The sequence below is a fragment of the Diabrotica undecimpunctata genome, chromosome 1 (assembly GCF_040954645.1).
Source record: "Diabrotica undecimpunctata isolate CICGRU chromosome 1, icDiaUnde3, whole genome shotgun sequence".
Taxonomy (NCBI): domain Eukaryota; kingdom Metazoa; phylum Arthropoda; class Insecta; order Coleoptera; family Chrysomelidae; genus Diabrotica; species Diabrotica undecimpunctata.
Window position 1 is genome coordinate 95,881,792 of NC_092803.1, and position 20,529 is coordinate 95,902,320.

The 20,529-nt window shown below is 34.0% G+C and overlaps 1 protein-coding gene across 1 annotated transcript in view; it reads left to right on the forward strand.

The window, feature by feature from the left end:
- Positions 1-20,529, forward strand: part of LOC140451643 (polygalacturonase-like) — a 264,961-nt gene that overhangs the window by 206,212 nt on the left and 38,220 nt on the right. The window lies entirely within an intron of this gene.

The following is a 20,529-nucleotide window of genomic DNA, read 5'->3' on the forward strand; positions in this document are numbered from 1 at the left end:
TCGAGGAAAAACTGGCTAGATCAACACATCTGCAAGATATACAAAAAAAAATAAGCTGCTTCTCGTCATCTGAACCCTCAAAAGGAACTTCCTTATGGTAGTTATCTTCCTTAAATCTGCCAGGAAGACTCTTGCCTGCAAACAGCGGTTAACCTGTGTGAATCTGGGGTGATAAAAGATTCATTACACTTTCTTCGTTGACTTTTCCATTCAAATCGCTCTTTTCTGAAGGGACAAGGTTTATTTATTTGAACTCAACATGTAAAGTATAGTCAGTAAGCTATTACTTATAAAGATCATTGCAAATTTAACACTAGCTTCACTTATATTGACTACATATTACCCCTAAATAGGAGATAAAACATTCAGAAGTATGTAATATGGGTGAAGTGGTATAATTCTTGTTAGATAAATTAAGCATTCTTCCCTTTTTTGTGCACTACTATCCATTTTTACACAAAAATATCTATTTAAGCAAATAAATATTTATTTTGAGATAACCTTCTATCCAGAATTATATGTAGTACACAGATAAAACCAGAAATAAAATAATAAAAATCTGTATACAACATATCATAAAACATTGGATGAAATAAAAAAAGTTCTTACTTATCGAATTCTTAAATAAAACGTATGAAGACATACTCACGTTAACAAAATACATTAGGAAATTTCCGCATATGAAAAAAATCCAATTTGGTAACGAAATCCTTTTGTATCTATAAAGCTATTTTTAGAAAAGCACGTACCTACCAAAAACAGGTAGTTAATAGTATACATATCTGTTACACACTGTAATGCGTATGAACGGTAACAAAAATAAGGAGTCCATATCAACCGTTCAGACTATACGCGAGAAGTATACAGCTTAATGGCAGAGTTGCCAAACTATCAGAGCTTACTTAAACCTATATACCTATGGTTCCAATATACAGTGAAAAAGATCTGAACGACCCCTATAAGATATACACGTGAACTATGCAATATACATTCATGATACAGGGGTACTTAAGGGCTCCACAAAATTTTTAAAAATTATGAAACTATACATGTTGACGAATCGACAGAGCCAATATTATGGAATGGTCAAGTGAGCTCCGTATATCGGTGTCCAGTTGACCACGGAGCTCACTTGAACCTGAATTTTAACATGGGCGGAGTCCACTTTATGCCGTAGATATATATATATATATATATATATATATATATATATATATATATATATATATATATATATATATATATATATATATATATATATATATATATATATATATATATATATATATATATATATATATATATATATAAAAGGGGGGTTGAGGTTAATTGGGTATACAGCTGATTAAAAGCCAAGTGTACTCTGTTTAACAATTCATTATATTTCGCCAATTTTCATTGGCAGATAAACAGAGTACACTTGGCTTTTAATCAGCTGTATACCCAATTAACCTCAACCCCCCTTTTTCATCTACCAGTTCAGCTGTTATTTTAGAGAATATATATATATATATATATATATATATATATATATATATATATATATATATATATATATATATATATATATAACTGTTTTGGATTGGTTGGAGTCAATAAAATTTTATTGACTCCAACCCATCCAAAACAGTTATATATTTGTTCCAAACGAGTCACAAGTACTTCTTTTTTCTTATATATATATATATATATATATATATATATATATATATATATATATATATATATATATATATTAAGTGGTAATTCTTGAGGATGCAGTCTTGCAGAAGACAAAGAAAACTCTTTGACTTACTGTCAAGCTTTCGATTTTTTTTGGTCGACTAGGTTCAAAAGGTCTAAAAGGTCCAAAAATATACAGGCAAGGTATTGTGCATGAAAAAGACCAACCCCGTCAACAAATTGTTTGGAGAGAAAATCCAGCTGATATTATTGACATTTAAAGGCAGCTCTATTCTTAGCCATGAGATGCATGCGTCAACTGGCCCCAGATTTTCAGTCACAGTTTCCTTCTGCTGAAAAATCTGTGATACAAGACTTTTATGTAGATCAGCCATACTTAATACGCTTCCCGTGGGCCGCATGCGGCCCTCGGAGCAATTTTTCGCGGCCCTCAGACTGCTAGGCGATAAAACAAAATTTGCGAGTTATACTATAATTAGGTTTCTATTTATGTACTTAATCAGATTACAGTAGTGTAGAGCGGCGCCATGCATTATACCGCATTTCGCATTAGTTGGTGAAATTTTTAGCTTTGTTATGAAAACACTTGTAAAGATTGTGAATGTCATAAGATCAAATGAACTAAACCACAGAGAGTTTCAAGAATTTTTGAAAGAACTTATGTCGCAATATATGGACATTCTTTACCCCACAGAAGTGAGATGGCTGAGTAAGGGTAAAGCTTTGGAACCTTTCTTGAGCATTCGACATAAGATTACTCTGTTTTTAGTTTCCTGATATTCATAATTTTAGTTGGTGGCTTAAAGTAGGATTTCTCACTGATACAATGAGCAATATGAATGAAACATTGACCAAATTGCAAGGAGATTACAATTGCATTGTAACAAAATGATGAGTATTGTGTTTTCACTGGAGCAGAAGCTGAATATGTATATTGAAGAATTGTCAAATGAAGATTATTTCAGCTTTCCTTCCGTTAAAGCACCGTTTGATGAAAATCCAGATGAAAGTCAAGAGATTTCTGACCTACTGAAGCTGTTAGTAGACCTAAAGGATGAAATGTCTGTAAGGTTTAGTGACTGCAGGAAGTTCCAAGAACCATTTCGCTTGGTGGAAAATCCATGGGCAGTAACAACAGCAAATGTAGCTTATCCTTCTATTTTTGGATACTAAGCTAGGGATTTAAAAAATGAGTTAATTGATCTTTAGAATGATACAGAGCTTAAAAGTATTTTTGAAGAAAAAAATAAGGAAAAAGCTTACTATAAATTTTGGGAAGCAGTTGAAAATGACAAATTCCCTAACTTAATTGACTGTGCTCAGAAAATTTTGTGTATGTTTGCATCTACATATGTCTGTGAATCTACATTCAGTAAGCTGAAGTTCATAAAAAAACAAGATCTTGCCTAACTAGTGAGAACGTTGAAAACATTTTGAGAATTTTAGTTTCTTCCCAACCTGCTAACATAGATGCCGTTCTAAAGAGCTGTGAAATATTTCACCCGTCGACTTCAAAGAATTAACAAATTTAGAACTTGACATTCCTGGAGTCAAGTAAAAGACATTTTCCTACTTTTTACATGCAAAACAGTCCGTATAATTTATAATTATATTGTTTTTACGTAACTTGTAATAAACTTATGTTATAGTAATATAGTTTTAAAGTTATTTCAAACCACCACTTGTACTTGCGGCCCTGAGGAAAATTTCATTCAAACTATTAGGATCTCAACGAAATCCTAGTAAGGATCCCTGATGTAGATGATCTACTCACTGGATCAGATTACTTAAAATAATTGTAATTGAGTTGCAAAACCATTTTGAAAATATTAAAATCAGGAAATTTTATCTTAAAAAAATGGATTTCTTATAATCCTGATACTCTTATTCACACTAATAGCAATGATATTTCTAACAATATCGTTGATATTAAAAGCTCTGATAGTATCTGAGCTCTTAGAATTCAATAGATGAGTTACCAAGACCTCCTTTGTTATAAAGTATCACTCTGTGAAATGCCTTTTTCATTTAATAAACGTCAGATATTATCCAATATTTCTAAAATTTTAGACCCAGTGGGTCTTCTAAATCCAGTTATTGTACCTGTACAATCTACAATGTCAATTATTTGGACACAGGACCACAACTATTGTTGTCACTAATCGGACCAAATTATTGGCTAATATCAGGAAAAGTATTAACCAAGCAAATAGTGAGACAATGTATTAAGGATTTTCAGGTAAAACCACTTGATACTTTAGTGACCATAGGTCCACTTCCTAATGAACGAAATACTATATCATATTCTTTTGAAAATGTGGGATTCGATTTTGTAGGGACGTTTTCTTTTCAAGGAGAAAAACGGACGAGGAAGTAAAATTCTAAAAGGTTATGTTTGCATATATGTCTGCTTTATTGCAAAAGCTTTACATTTAGAATTATTGAGTGGTATGACAACCGACTGTTTTTTAGCATCTTTTAAACGATTTATATCTAGTAGGAGTATTCCCACCAATGTTTACTCCGACAATGATTCCACCTTTATTCAAAACAGAATTAAGGTCTATTAAACTTTTTTTGGAAACAAATGGACAAACGATTCGCAATTTTGCTTTATATAAAAATATTACTTGGCATTTTTCTCCATCGTATAGCCCAAATTTTGTCGGTTTATGAGAATCTTTTATAAAATAAATGAAATTTCGTATGAAACGGACATTTACCAATGTTAGTTTAACATATGAAGAATAATTTTTAACTTTATTAACAAAATTAGAGTCTATCCTAAATTCAAGACCACTCTTTGCTAGTTCAGAAGATCCATCTGATTTTGACAACTCTTAACTCCTTTTTATTTTTTGACATTACGTCCTTTAAGTTTACTTCCTGAACCCAATGTTTTACCAATTCCTACCAACAGACTTCATCGGTTTCAACATGTTCAACAACGACATCAGCGATTATGAGCTTGCTTTTCAAATGAGTGTGTCAGTCAATTACACCAGTCATATAAATAGAACCAGAATTTATCCAAACCTCTCAATCCAGATGCTTTAATAAGTGTTCATGATTCAAGCTTACCCTCATGTAAATGGTCTCTAGGACGATAGAGAAGGTATTTCCTGGAAAAGGTGGAAAAATTAGGGTTGCTCAAGTTAAAATCTCAAAAAGCATCATCACCAGATTCCAGACATCTTTTCCAATTGCCTTTAGAAGAATCTCAGTGATCCTCTACCTATTATAACAACTTCCAAGTGTAATATGTGTCATGTGCACTTGTTAAGTGTACTTCATCGCGGGGAGTATGTTAGGAACTTTTTGACTTTTTTATAAATATGGCAACTCAGCGTCTGCATGTGCGCAAATCCAGAAACCAGAAGATGACATGCGTAGTGAAATGGTGACGCAGACATCGAACAAGAACAACAAGAGAAATCGTATACCAAGATGTCGTCATATTTCTACCTAAACAGTATTCTTAGTGTATTATATTCTTACCAGCGAAAATAAATACAGTCCGTTCCATAGTTAATTTCATTTTTACCTGCCTAAAGATAAAAAACCTAACAGACTGTTCAGATTGATTTTGGTTAAAATTCTTGTATCTCGCTTCTTTTCTGTTTAAGTATACTATAAATTACTACGTTGGCTACACTTGCTATTATGATCTGTTTCGTTTTGACATCTTGTATAAAACTAAACCTATGCACAATCGGGAACACCACTAAATAATTGCCGTAAATCGTAATCACTCGCACGAACGTGTGTGCGCGCACAGCGTACGGGAGAGTTAATTTGCTCAAGTCAGTACGCGCCTTATAGGCCAGTATACGTACTATCGTGCGTTGTGGACAACGTTAAAATTATCGTATAAAGCGATAATTTATTATTATATGCCTGGAAACGTAGGATCTTAATTCAAAAGAGTAAACAATTTGAACGGAAACACTCGGGTTTTAATCGGCAAACTATGAGAAAATATGATTTTTATCTCTATCTAAAAGGTGAAATATATATGTATATATATTTTCATTGATTTTAATATATCTATTTGCTTCGGAATTATAATTAATTGATTAAATCATGTTTGTACTTTTTTTAATTGTAATCATAGGAATGAAGCAATTAATAAATAAACCATAATCTAAAGAGCAAATGATTAAATAAAAAACAATCAATCAATTTTATAATATTGGGTGCAGTCACCTTTAGCTTGTATTCTTCTATTCTTTAGACATTGAACTAATTGCCGTTCGAATATACTCCCGCAAAGACGTTATTCACTCCTCTACAAACATAACACTTTTACAAGTTAACACAAGTGAACTTTTGTTAGTATTATTTCACGACTTCTTACGCATCTACCTAGATAGTTACAAACATGCTCAATTGAATTTTCATCCATTAAACATGCTGGTCAACTTAATTTTTTTTCAACTTCAATTACGCGTTTTCTAATATACTTAGCGGAATGTGGTTTCGCATTGTTCAGTATGACCATAAAGTTGTTACCTAAGTGTAGATATGGGATAACGTGATTGGCTAAAAATCATTTATGTATTTTCGTGTTTTCGATGTTCCATTGTCAACAAAAACCGAATCAATTTTCTATTTCTCAACACATACTATTAAGGTCGCGGCATATTATCGTGAACGTATAGTTTCCAGCACGTAGCGTTTCCACTCCAGCAATTCATACATAGAACGTTTCAGTTTGGTTCGGTGAAGATTTATGATCTCGCTTTTCTCGACAAAAATTATGTGCAATTGCTCTTCTACTTAACGATGAATAATGAAAAACTGTGTAAAAAAGAAGGTTTGAAGTACATCCAATGCTAAGAGAAAGGAAGAAGAAATGTGAATACTGGACTTTATACAGAGAATTAATTGATGACGATGAAAAATGTTATGGATATTTTAGAATGAATAGGATTCAGTTTAAATATGTTTCAAATTTAATTTCACCTTCAGTTAAAAAACAAAATACTATATTTAACGAAGCCATACATATCAAACCAAAAAGTATTTTTAAAAAGAAGAGGTATCACTTCCGTAAAAAAGTCCTAATTGTTTATCACTTCCGTAATTAATTGTCACAAAGCAATAAAAACACATGCATAAATGACAAAATAGCATCGAAAATTATTTTTTTAAATACTCTGTATCAAAATCAAACAAATACCTAAATAAACAACAAAGGGAAAACGAAGGACATCTAATTCACATTATCCTTCCAACCGTTACGACTCGTTACGTAGCCGTCGGCATCAGTAAAATATTGTTTTCGAATATACGAATGTGTAAACGCTATGTTCCGGACAGTGTGCGTTGTTCATATTTAAAACCATTTAAATTATATTTTTCTGAAACTAAACGCTATGTGCTGGAAACGCAACGTGCACGATAATATGCCACGACCTTAAAGGTTAGTACTGTTTTTGCTTTTTTATGGCCTGAGGTCTATTTGATAGGTTCAGATAATCTGAGAGTTCCGTCGGAGAGGCCGATAACTACTGATTTATTTTGGGACAAGGAATGATGAGAGTTGAAATTCAGATATATCGACGACCAGGTTTTTTGGTGAACCATGCAGTAATTATAGTACTATTTTCTCTATGTTAAGTCAGATCTAGAAAATTGATTTGACAATTTTTTTTTTCAATTTATAGAACTTTCAATTTATTTTAGATATTTTATGATCCCTAGTTCTATATTTGGTCTTTTTATCTACATTACGTTCTATAACTTTCCTCAACATATATTTCTCAGGATTTTCCTTTCCCGTTCTTAGACCGTGACTTGTTCAAATGTTTCATTGGCATATAATGCTATAGACCTTATCACTTTTAATATTCTTAAATTAGCCCTTATAGATATATTTTTACTCTTAAATAACCTGTTTAGAGTAAAGATACAAAGATTACCAGCCATAATTCTTGTTTGGATTGCTTCTTTCATATTTGGTCTACTAGTGAATGTCGCTCCCAGGTATTGGAATCTTCCTTCTTCTTCAAATTTATATATTTTTGCTTCTGTGATTATTGTCAGATATTGTCCTTGTATGTATTCTCGTTCTATCCATTCCATATGTTTGGTATTTTCTTCGTTTATGTATATCCCTTTCTTTCTCGCTTTCCTTGCTAGTCTTTTTAGTATTTCTTTTAATTTTGTTTACTTCTGACTATCAGTACTATGTCAGATATTAAAATTCATAAATAATATTAGTAATATTTTTTATTTATTTATTTATTTATTTATTTACGGATATACCATTTTTACAAACATGTAACGTCAACCTGTACAAAGCAAGTTGCGTTAAAAAAAACAAACTAAAATTAAAATTAAATTAAACTAAATTAAATTAGGAACTTAACTTATTAGGTAATTATACTCAAAACCTTAACTGATTTCTGTTTTAAGTATTCCAAATAACTCCAAACTATCGTTGTGCTCATTTGCAGTTCTTAGAATTTTTATAATGGGTTCATTTTGACTATAGTTTATAGTATAAAACTAAATGTTGAAAGTCTTAGTATTTATTAGTGTTCTAGTTTTAACATTAAAACTTGCTTATTAAACTTAGTAACTCTGGATCTTCAACATATCCATTCCTAATCTTATGAAGGAAACATAAATCTGCTTCAAACCTTCTATGATTTAGTGAGGAGATATTAAGTATCTTATGTATATTGTCTGATAAAACCTTGTAAGCACATACCCTCAAAAATTTATTATCAACTTTCTCGATACTGTAGATGTCACTATTACATGAAAGAGACCAAATGAGAGAACCATACTGCAAAATCGAACTGATTATAATTTCTAAGAATAAATCCCAACATATTTAAAGCTAAGTTGAAGTTTTATTAATATGATATTTAAACGTTATTATTATTACGTGCCTCTAAAGGTACATAATTTCTTCAATAACAATAATTTACCAACTCCCTTGATCTACAGAAAGTAATTTTAAAACATGTGTAAAACATTACGTCTCACCAACTAGCTAAGCTTTTAAGATCCTTTTGTAACAAAGAGGTATCAACTAGGTTATTAACTATTCGAAATATTTTAAGGTCGTCTGCAAACATTAAAAAGCTACTTTTAATGACTGATAATGTATCACCCCTGATATGGAACCCGTAAGGAACTCCTGAGGTCACAGATACTAGCTGAGATAAACAATTTCCATATTTTACATCTGACATCTACCAGACACATAACTACTTATTCACTCAAATCCATAGCCTTGTAATTTAGCAATAAGCAGATCATGATTAACTCTATTGGAGGCTTTAGAGAAGTCTATGTAGATAGAGTCAACCTGACCCTTATGTTCAACTAAATTAGCAACAAAATTAGTACCTATACAATATTAAGTTCGTGCATGTAGACTTACTGAACAAATTCCCTTCGTTGGCTCAGTGAAGATGTTCGTTCTGTTGTAATGGAAACACCAAATAATAGTAGCAGAGTTTATTGTTGAGACGTACACTATGGGTGTAGACCCGGGATTACTTTGAGTAGAGACTGATGAAGTTGATCGTTGAAGACTATATGTTCGTTGAGTGAATATTGATTGAATGCTTCTCTAGTCAAGAGATATTAGTTTTATATAAATTCTATTTGGGTCAATATTTTTCGCGTACCTAGCGTGATATGTGTATTTAATTTATGTAAATTGTTTAACTTTGTCAGTACTTTTGACTGATGTCCAAATTATTATTTATAATTGACCAAATGTGTATGTAACCTAATTAACTGCGTGTGTGTATTTAATAACAAATAGATTCATTCGGTCTACTGGGTGATAAAATTATACTGTCCAATTTCGGATATGAATTATGAAGATTTGATATTGGACATACTGCGGAATCGGGCAATCTGGCCCAAGTGTCAATACTCAAAGTTTACATATAAGTATTACATAACATAGTAAAATTCAAACATGATAAATTATAAATAGTTTAAGAATAATCAATAATATTCCAACCGTACCCTAGCTATCAATGTCCGACTCTATCTCTAGATTAAAATTAGGGCAATTGGATGAAAATGTGGAAAGTGGGATGTCAACTTGGGAAGTCGACCGTACATTGTTGTGCCGATTACTAACTAATACAGGTACTTCCTGTTCGTTAGTCTGAGTTTGTGGATTCCCTGAACGACATAGTCGTGCAACAGGACGGTACTTCCATAACGTGAGTATCCCAATTATTACCATTATAGTAATGATCCCGGTGGCCACAAAATAATGCCAATTAGATTCGTGAATCGATCGCCACTGCGTATGCGTCATTTCTTGTTCCAGACTCTCCTCCTCAAGTAACACATGACGTAGCTCTCCTCCTGGTATGTCAAGGTAGGTGTTTAGAGGCGTGTTAAACTTGCGGGGTGTCCTCGCCACCAGTTGGGCCACGGGAGTGATTGGCGACTTCAGGTAACTCGTCACTGCTCTGTCCCCCCCACTGCTAGTGGGGAGTAATGTAATATTTTTCGTTTGGGCGATACATTTGGGTGAAAGCTTCAGGAATGTGACTCGTTCCAGTACTCTTTCGCTCCGATTTCCATCGCAAATAATGGATATGTGTATCGTGACTGGCGTGATAACTAGCCAGAGGTTGGGAGTACCCATCTTACTCCATTGAGCTGTCTGTATTGTCCTGGCTACCACTGGACATGTGCTATTCTTAGATCGCTCATAAATTTCTTCTAGTATGCAGTTTGGTTGGGTATCCATGTTTCTTATAGCCGTTGGTGAGCACGCTATCTGCGCCTTTGTCAACAGTAAGCACCTTTCTCTATCTTCCGTGGTCAATTCGAAGTAGTGCAGTGTGTTATAATCTACGACCAGTAGATTCCTTGGGGCGACAAATGTGCGCAACACCGACCCCTCAACGTTAAGTGGTATGGCCGTGACTTTGAGCATGCTGTACTTATTTTTCCCTGTCACTATGAAGTAGCCGATGACTGTTATATATCTGTCGTCATGACTGACTTTTGTTTCTATAATGGGTTGTCGTCGTATTTCGACCCCTTGAGGCAGTATCTGCCCTGCTTTCCCTATTAATTTGGTTATTTCACCCGGTTTCACTATATCAATGAAGTGTCCGTGGTTATAGTGAAGGTTTAATATTCCCTCGTAAAATTGAGTATATTCGTTTATGAAGTCCATAACTTGTAATGCTATCGTTTGTATTCGTAGCGTGCTATATTCGGTTTCTAGTTTTTGTACTTTGTCTTCTACTTCGTTAAGTCCTTTAGATATTTCTTGTAGACCTGTGATTAGTGCTTTGTTAAACTTGTTCATTTGCTCGTTTATCCTGTTCTCTGTGTGATTGATTGATGTTATTGTTTCTAACATTATCTTCGCCTGGTGCTGTGATCCCTTTATTAGCTCCTTTTGGTTATTATCTAATGCTTCAATGTTACTGTAGGCTTCGTCATTGACTCCAAATACTGAGGTTAATATTGTTCCTAATATTCCTCTTCTTTCCCTTCCTTTTATTTCTACTGTCAGCCCCTCGCTTACTGACTCCGCCTTTCTTTGTCCTTCCTCCAATTTCTCTATTATATCCTTACAATTCACGATTTTTATCTCATGACACAGTTCTCGTACGCCTTGTATCATATTTCCTATTAGTTGGTGCTCTGTTCGAATTCTTCCTTTTTCGAGTAACACCTTTATTCGAAATGTTCCCCGGTCTATGACGACCTCTCCAAGGTCTTCTGTGAAAAATCCTGGTACCGGATTATATATTTTATACGGTTCTGCCTTTATGGGTTTTAACATCGTTAAAAACATTATAGCTACTAGTATTTTCTTCCATCTTAGTGCTGCTGCCTTTTTCGGCTTTTCCTGTTTCTCTTCTTCCAGTCGTATTAGCTTATGTATGGGTCTTTTAGTCAGTTTCCCGTTTGCCTTTCTCACTGTTACTACTCTGGTTAATCCCTCCGCTCCAGGGTGTGTTTCTGTTACCCTCGCTAATGGCCATCTGCCTGGAGGTGTATCCTCTTCTTTAATTATAACTATTTCTTCTTCTTTTATGTTAGGGTGCGCCTTATGCCATCTATTTCTCTGTTGTAATTGGTGCAGGTATTCCTGTTTCCAAATTTTCCAGAAGTCTCTTTTTATTTTCTCCACTAATCTCCACCTCGTCGGCATCTTCAAATCAGTCGTAAGCTCTTCTTCCCGATTTGGTGATATAATTTCTCTCCCTATAAGGAAGTGAGCTGGTGTCAAGGCTATTTTCCCTTCAGGGTCTTCTGATGACCCACATAATGGTCTCGAGTTCATACATGCTTCTATTTGTGCCAGCACCGTACTCAATTCTTCATATGTTAGAACTGTTTCCCCGATGATTCTTTTCAAGTGATATTTCATTATTCGCACTGCGCTCTCCCATAATCCTCCGAAATGTGGTGCATATGCAGGTATGACATGCCACTGGGTACCTAGTGCCCGTAATCCTTGTTTTATCTCGTCATCTATTTTTTGATTTTCTTTTTTCAACAAATTTGCTGTTCCTACGAATGTGGTTCCGTTATCGCTGTATACGTTGTTGCACTGTCCTCTGCGTGCCGTAAATCTCTTGAACGCTGCGATGAAAGCATCCGTAGACATATCGCTTACTACCTCAAGGTGTACTGCCTTCGTTGACAGACACACAAATACTGAGATGTAGCCCTTATAGCTCCTCTGTCCTCTGCCTCTCGTGGTACTTATTTTTATTGGCCCGGCATAATCTATCCCTGTGTTAGTAAAGGGATGACTCGGGTTCACTCTGTCTTTCGGTAGATCTCCCATTAATTGTTGTGCTGCTTGGCTTTTATACCTCCTGCACCTTAAACATTTTGCTAGATGATCTTTCACGGTTCTTCTGCCGTTGATTATCCAGTATTTCCTTTTTATGTACTGTAGTGTTTTTTGTAATCCGCTATGTAGATTTCTTGCGTGACTATCTGTTATAAGTAACTTTGTTAATGCACTATCCTTTGGCAAAATTATCGGATGTTTTTCTCCGTACTTTAGATTCGTGTGTCTCAGTCTTCCGGTGACTCTTAGAATTCCTTGTCTATCCAGGAATGGTACCAATGACGCTAATTTATTTTTCTTGTCTAATTGCTGTTTCTTCTCCAGCTTATTTATTTCTGGTTTGAAGTAGGCGTGCTGTGTGTGCTTTATCACCTTTAATAGCGTTTCCTCTAATTCTTGGACTGTAAGCTGACTTTGTCCATTGTCTTTCTTTTTTCTGCATTTGTCTGCAAATCTCCTACAATATGAAAGTACTCTTCTCATTCTTTCTAAATTTGAGAATCTCTCGCATATGTCCTCCTTTATCGTTGTCGTGTGCACCGTTATTTTCGTTTTGACTTCCTCCTCATTTGTCTCTGGTATTTCTTCTGATTCCTGAGTTAAAGTTTTGTTACTAGTCAGCCAAGTTGGTCCCTTCCACCATAGCTCTGCTTCTAATAATTCTGATGCGGTACTTCCACGTGAGAGGATGTCCGCTGGATTTTCCTTTGTATCTACCTTATGCCAATTTTTCGGTCCTATAACGCGTCTTATTTCCTCTACTCTGTTGGCGACGAACATGTTCCACCTTTTTGATGATCCCCTTATCCAAGCCAGGGTTACCGTTGAGTCCGACCATGCATATACCTCAATGTTTTCCCTGTTCAATGCTTGTTGGGTTTTCTTCATTAAATTTGCTAGTAGTACCGCGGCACACAGCTCGAGCCTCGGTAACGTCGTTTTCCCTTTCAATGGTGCGACTTTCGATTTTGCTATCATTAGATTCGTTTTAATTTCTGGGCCTAATACCCTTGAGTAGATTACCGCTCCATATCCTTTCATAGACGCATCTGCAAATCCATGCAGTTCTACTCTGTTTATCTTGCTTAAGTTGTTCCACCTGGGCAATGTTATTTTCTCCAGATTTACTAATTGCGCCTGGTATGTATTCCACCTGCTTTGTTGGTTGCTAGTTAATTCTTTATCCCAACTGGTCTTTTGCTCCCATAATTCCTGTATGAACATTTTCGCCTGAATTACTACAGGTGCTATCCATCCCAGTGGGTCGTATAGTTTTGCTACTTCTGACAGTACGTGTCTTTTCGTTATTTTCTCTGCCGTCGTTATCCCTATTTTGAATGTGATTATATCCTCTTTAGGTGACCAGTGTATTCCTAACGTTTTCCGTACTTCTTCTTGTTTGAATGCCTTCGAGTCTACGTTCCTCATATCCTCCGGTACGTTCTCCATTATTTTTTCTTCGTTGCTCAACCATTTTCTAAGAGTGAAACCTCCTTTTCTGAACAGTTGTATTAATTCCTTTTGGGCTGTTTCTGCTTCCTGCACTGTCTCAGCTCCTCCTAGTATATCGTCTACATACATGTTTTCTTTTACAATTTTCGATGCCAACGGGAACCTCGCTCCTTCGTCTTCTTGTAATTGTTGTATTGTTCTTAACGCTAAAAAGGGTGCTGCGGCCGTGCCGTATGTCACCGTCGTTAAGTTATACTCTTGTATGTGGTCCTTTGTGTCCTTTCTCCACAAAATTTTTTGATATTTTTGGTCTTCTTCTGCCATTCTGATTTGTCTAAACATTTTTTCCAGATCCGCTGAGTATGCTACCTTATTGGATCTCCATCGTAATAGTATATTTGTCAAGTCTTGTTGTAATTTCGGCCCTGTGTGCATAATATCATTCAGGCTTACTGCCGATGAGCTTTTGCTTGATGCGTCAAACACGGCTCTTATTTTCGTTGTAGTACTGTCCTCTTTTCTCACTGGATGATGAGGTAAGTAGTACCCATCTCCCTGGTTTTCTGCTATTACCATATGACCTTGGTTTTCATAATCTTCCATGAATTGTCTGTAATTCGCTTCTAACTGTTTGTCTTTTGCAAACTTCCTTTCTAGTTGCATCAATCTGGCGAATGCTTGCTGTTTAGATTCTCCTAACTTTGCGACGTCTTCCCTAAACGGAATTTTTACTTCGTATCTCCCTTCTTCATTCCTTTTTACAGTCTGTCGATACAGTTCTTCACATTCTTGTTCTTCCACTGAGAAACTTGTATCCTGATTTACTTCTTCTAATTCACAGAAGTTCTTTATTTGTACGTCCATTTCTTGCCTTGATATCATACAGCATACTTCTGCTTTTATATATCCTCCTATATTCTCCGGCTCGAAGGACCATGAACAAATTCCCTTCGTTGGCTCAGTGAAGATGTTCGTTCTGTTGTAATGGAAACACCAAATAATAGTAGCAGAGTTTATTGTTGAGACGTACACTATGGGTGTAGACCCGGGATTACTTTGAGTAGAGACTGATGAAGTTGATCGTTGAAGACTATATGTTCGTTGAGTGAATATTGATTGAATGCTTCTCTAGTCAAGAGATATTAGTTTTATATAAATTCTATTTGGGTCAATATTTTTCGCGTACCTAGCGTGATTTGTGTATTTAATTTATGTAAATTGTTTAACTTTGTCAGTACTTTTGACTGATGTCCAAATTATTATTTATAATTGACCAAATGTGTATGTAACCTAATTAACTACGTGTGTGTATTTAATAACAAATAGATTCATTCGGTCTACTGGGTGATAAAATTATACTGTCCAATTTCGGATATGAATTATGAAGATTTGATATTGGACACTTACATTTAGAAAAGCCATGTTGTTGAATATCAATTAAATTTCTACAATCTCATGTTAACAAATTATTTACAAGATATTCAAATAGTTTGGGTAATACTCATTGATTACAAACAACCCTATAATTTTCAATATAATTTTTCTTGCCTGACTTGAAGATTGGTGTTCAATAACTAGTTTTGTAATAACGAGTTTCAGTGATGAATTAATTAAGTAGTGGATAGATTTAACAAGAGTAAAAGTTCAATGCTTGAGTACAGAATCTGGCAAACAATCTGGTCCAAACGATAATTTCCAAGGCTTCTTTAAAACTCTATCAACTATTTCAGAAAGCTTAATTATTCACATTGATACTCTGCTGATAGTTAAAAATTGGGATCGGATTAGTTTTAGAAAGAGTTAGTTTTAGTTTTGAAAAAAAAAATACCAAATAAGCTAACTATATCTTGACCATTATCACCCGTACTATCAATAGTAGAAACGAACTGGTTTTAAATTTTTTGAGCGGAACAAATAAGTCAAAATCTATATATATATATATATATATATATATATATATATATATATATATATATATATATATATATATATATATATATATATATATATATATATATAACTACGTACTAAAAGGTAGCTTGCGTAGAAAATTTTATTTTCTCTGCATTTTTAAAAATGTTGTTTTTTTATTTAATATAATTTTATTAGCTCAATGCCGAACTCGACGTTTTTTTTTAATTACAGAAATTTCGTAATATATTTTGTTTACGTAAGCATCCGATTAATAAAAACTACTTTTATTTCATCCAATCTTCTGCGATATCTTGTATAAACTTTTTTTATTATTTAGTTCTGGTCTTATTTGTGTACTACATATGATATCTCGATAGAAGGTTATCTCAAAATAAATATAGTTAAGTGCTAGAATAGATATTTTTGTGTTAAAATGGGTAGTAGTGTGCACAAAACGAAAGAATGGTTAATTTGTCTAACAAGGTATATTCGGCAGCAGAAGCATATAGTGCAAGCGTCTAATGTTTTAAGGGCGGAAGGACGTGCGCCTTATTTTTAGCTGAAAAGCTTGCGAAAAATATTATTTCTGGTCCTCAATTTACCTTTTAGTTTTAACCATTGATCTGTGACTGACCCCGTGCGATACAAACTATTTTCGAGGAATAGGACGTCTACAGTTCAACGATTTCATGACATTATTGGATATTCAGTTTTGTGAAATCGTCTTTGTTAGGGAAATTGAAGGAGCACCCACGAGTTTTTCAGGGGTTTTGGCTGAAAATTTATTCATAGTTTATTTTTATTGTGCAATAATAGGTGTCTCGTCTATATAATGGAAGTCCTAGTATCTACCGGTATGGATCGTTTGTTTGTGTTAATGTTATACAGTGTAGGTGCCTTTATGCTACCCCAAGCGAGACCGTTCTTCATCTGCTACTCTTACCAGTGAGTGATAAAAAAAATATTCTCTTATGTTGGCATACGCAGACAATGTAAGTGAGCTTGTTATCTAAGGGGATATCATATAGTTTTTGGAGAAATATTCTGTAATTTAAGGTGCCGTAAGCGGCATTTAGATTGAAAAATACCACCCCTGATACCGGATATTTTTCGTACCCGTCTTTGATTTAGTATTTGTGATGTACATGATCTTACCTATCTATAGCCACTTTTGTCTTTTAATTTGAGTTTTTCTTCTAATATCGGTGATATCAATTAACGATCTTGTGCAAAAGTATTTTGAATAGCTGAAAAAATAAAAATATTGGGAGATAGTTGTTATGTTATGTGAACCTACCTTAATATTTGTAAACCTACCTTAACATGAGTGACAGGTGAAGGAGATGGACAGCGGACAGCAGGCGAAAAAGATGGCTCGTTAGATATAATCATGTATTAAGTTTAGTTGGTCTTTAATAAAAGATATTAAAAAGAAACTGGTCGTCAATATTATTAAAAGCCCACAGAGACAACGTAACATGGTGTCAGAAGTGGGATTCAGGTCAGATTATAGCAACGAGTATTATAATAGTCATACAAAAGTCGAAACATGGTCTAACAGCACGTGGTGGTCTGGTTGGTTTTAAAAGAAATTAATTAAAAACGGTCAAAAGATAAAGTTCAACCATGTCGGAACAAGATTCTATAGAGCAGAATCAACCTGTCGTTGTAAAAATAAAAAGTAACGTAATAGGAAATGAAATCCAACCATTGTCAATGCAAGGAAATTTGGCACACAACTGGGGAGAGTGGAGCATAAATTTCAAAATATTTTTGAGGGCCACAGGTTTAGAGGAAGAAAACGATGCGAGAAAAGTAGCTTTATTATTGCACTATATTGGTACAGATGCAAGAAATATTTACAAGTCATTTGAGGTTAACATGGATACTGTAACATTTCAAGAAGTTGTAGGGAAATTTGAAAAATACTGTAACCCGAAGAAAAATTTAACAGTAGAAAGACATTATTTTCTTACTAGAGTACAGAAAGATGGTGAAACCATTGAAGATTTCATGACTAGTCTAAAGAATTTGAGTTTAACATGTGAATTAGGAATTTTAAAAGAAAGTTTGGTGTGTGACATGTTCATTATTGGTTTAAATCCTAAATACCATTCAATTAAGCAAAAACTATTGCAAGAAGTAGATCTGAAGACAGAAAAGGTATTACAAATTGCTCAAAATATAATTACAACTCAAATGCAAATTTCTATTATCAGATATAAAATATTTGAGTCATATTTTTAGTGCAGAAGGCATATGTCCAGATTCTAGTAAAATAAGTGCAATTTGTCAAATGTCTATTCCTAACAGTGTAGCTGATATTAGAAGATTTTTGGGAATGATTAATTATTTAGGTGAGTACATAGATAATTTAGCAGAGCGTACAAAAAATTTAAGGTTGTTATTGAAAAAAAATATTAGTTTTCATTGGACAGAAGAGCATGGAAGAGAATTTGAGTCGCTTAAAGAAATGATTAGTCAAACGCCAGTACTAGCATATTTTGATAACAATTTACCTTTAACATTATCAGTTGATAGTTCACAATTTGCAGTTGGTGCAGTGATTTTACAAAACAAAAAACCTATAGCATATGCATCTAAATCTTTGTCACAGGCTCAGTCAAATTATGCACAAATAGAGAAAGAGTTATATGCAATCCAGTTCGGATGTACTAGATTTAAACAATACATTTATGGTAGAAAAGTTCAAGTTGAAACAGATCCTAAACCATTAGTCAGTCTTTTTAAAAAACCATTATCTGAGGTTCCAGCACGTTTGCAAAGGATGATGCTAAACTTACAGCTTTATGATTTAGAAGTTAGCTATACTCCAGGAAAATTTCTTTTCATCGCAGATACATTAAGTAGGGCACCAGTAGAAGGTCCAGATAATACTGATAGTGGAGATGAAGAGTTACGTATACATGGAAGTTTATTAGTTAACAATTTAGCTGTGTCTTCAAAGAAATTAATGGAAATACAGGCAGCAACCAAAACTGATAGAGTTTTACAGTCAATAATAAGATATTATAATGAAGGTTGGCCAAGTTCAAAAAATAAATTGGAAACGGAGGTTAAACCGTATTACAATTTCAATCATGAAATACATGTTGTGGATGGATTAGTCTTTAGAGGAAATCAAATAATAATTCCTGAATCATTGCGTCAAGTTATATTAGAAATAATTCATGAAGGACATTTAGGATATGAAAAATGTATTCGACAAGCACGTACAGTAGTTTTTTGGCCAGGCATGACAGTAGATATAAAGAATAAAGTTGAACAGTGTCCAGCATGTATTAAATATCATAGATCAAATAGTCCAGAACAACTATTACCACATGAAATACCAACTTTGCCTTGGCAGAAAATTGGTGTTGATTTTTTTTATTATAGTAAAGTCACATATATATTATTAGTAGATTATTATTCTAAATACTTTGAAATAGCGCCTTTAAATAATACTTCAGCAAAAGAGGTCATTAGTACAATGAAGTCTATATTTGCGAGACATGGAATACCATTGATCTTAATGTCTGATAATGGTCCCCCATTCTCATCAAAAGAGTTTCAGTCATTTTTAGTAGATTGGGACATTACTTATCAAAGTTCTAGTCCTTATTATCCAAAAAGTAATGGTTTGGTAGAGAGAACCGTTCAAACTGTAAAGAATATTTTTAATAAGTGTATAGAGTCAGGCTCTGATCCATATCAGGGAATGTTGCAATAAAGAAATACAACGTTAGAATGTGGTTATTCTCCAGCACAGTTATTAATGTCACGTAATTTAAGAATGAAATTACCTGTTAGTGAAAAAATACTCATACCAAAAACAATTGATAGGGACGAATATAACAAATTTATTAAGGAAAAAAAAAGGAAAGTAAAAGAATATCATGATAGGTCAGCTAGAAACTTACCGAATCTGTTTGTTGGAGAAAATGTATTTTATAAAAAGGTTCCATCATCACCGTGGTTACCAGCTACTGTGATAGAAATAGGTCCTTTTCCAAGATCATATGTCGTCAGAACACCTGAAGGTGTACATTATCGTAGGAACAGACAACACATATTAAAGCCTGCCAGTACAATTAGTAGACAAAATAGTGAGGTGATAGTTAAGCATGAAAATAGTACAGCAGCTAGTTCCAATTTGTATGAGGCTCCAAATATGAACAACGATACATCAATTTCAAATCAAAGTTATGACAATTTAAATGTTAGCTTAAATAGGTCACATAGACCAAATGTAAGTAATCAATTTTGTACCAGGAGTGGTCGAATTGTAAATAGACCAAAAAGGTTTTCATTTTCAGAAGAGTAATGCGGCAGTGTAGTGTTGCGGGTAGATTTAGGTTGTTGGGATAGTTTAGTTTTTTTTTGTAAAAAAAAGGGGCATGTTATGTTATGTGAACCTACCTTAATATTTGTAAACCTACCTTAACATGAGTGACAGGTGAAGGAGATGGACAGCGGACAGCAGGCGAAAAAGATGGCTCGTTAGATATAATCATGTATTAAGTTTAGTTGGTCTTTAATAAAAGATATTAAAAATAAACTGGTCGTCAATATTATTAAAAGCCCACAGAGACAACGTAACAATAGTTTTTGTGGTCGTTGGAGTTTTTGCAGGTTTAAGCAAGGTAACAACTTTGGCTTGT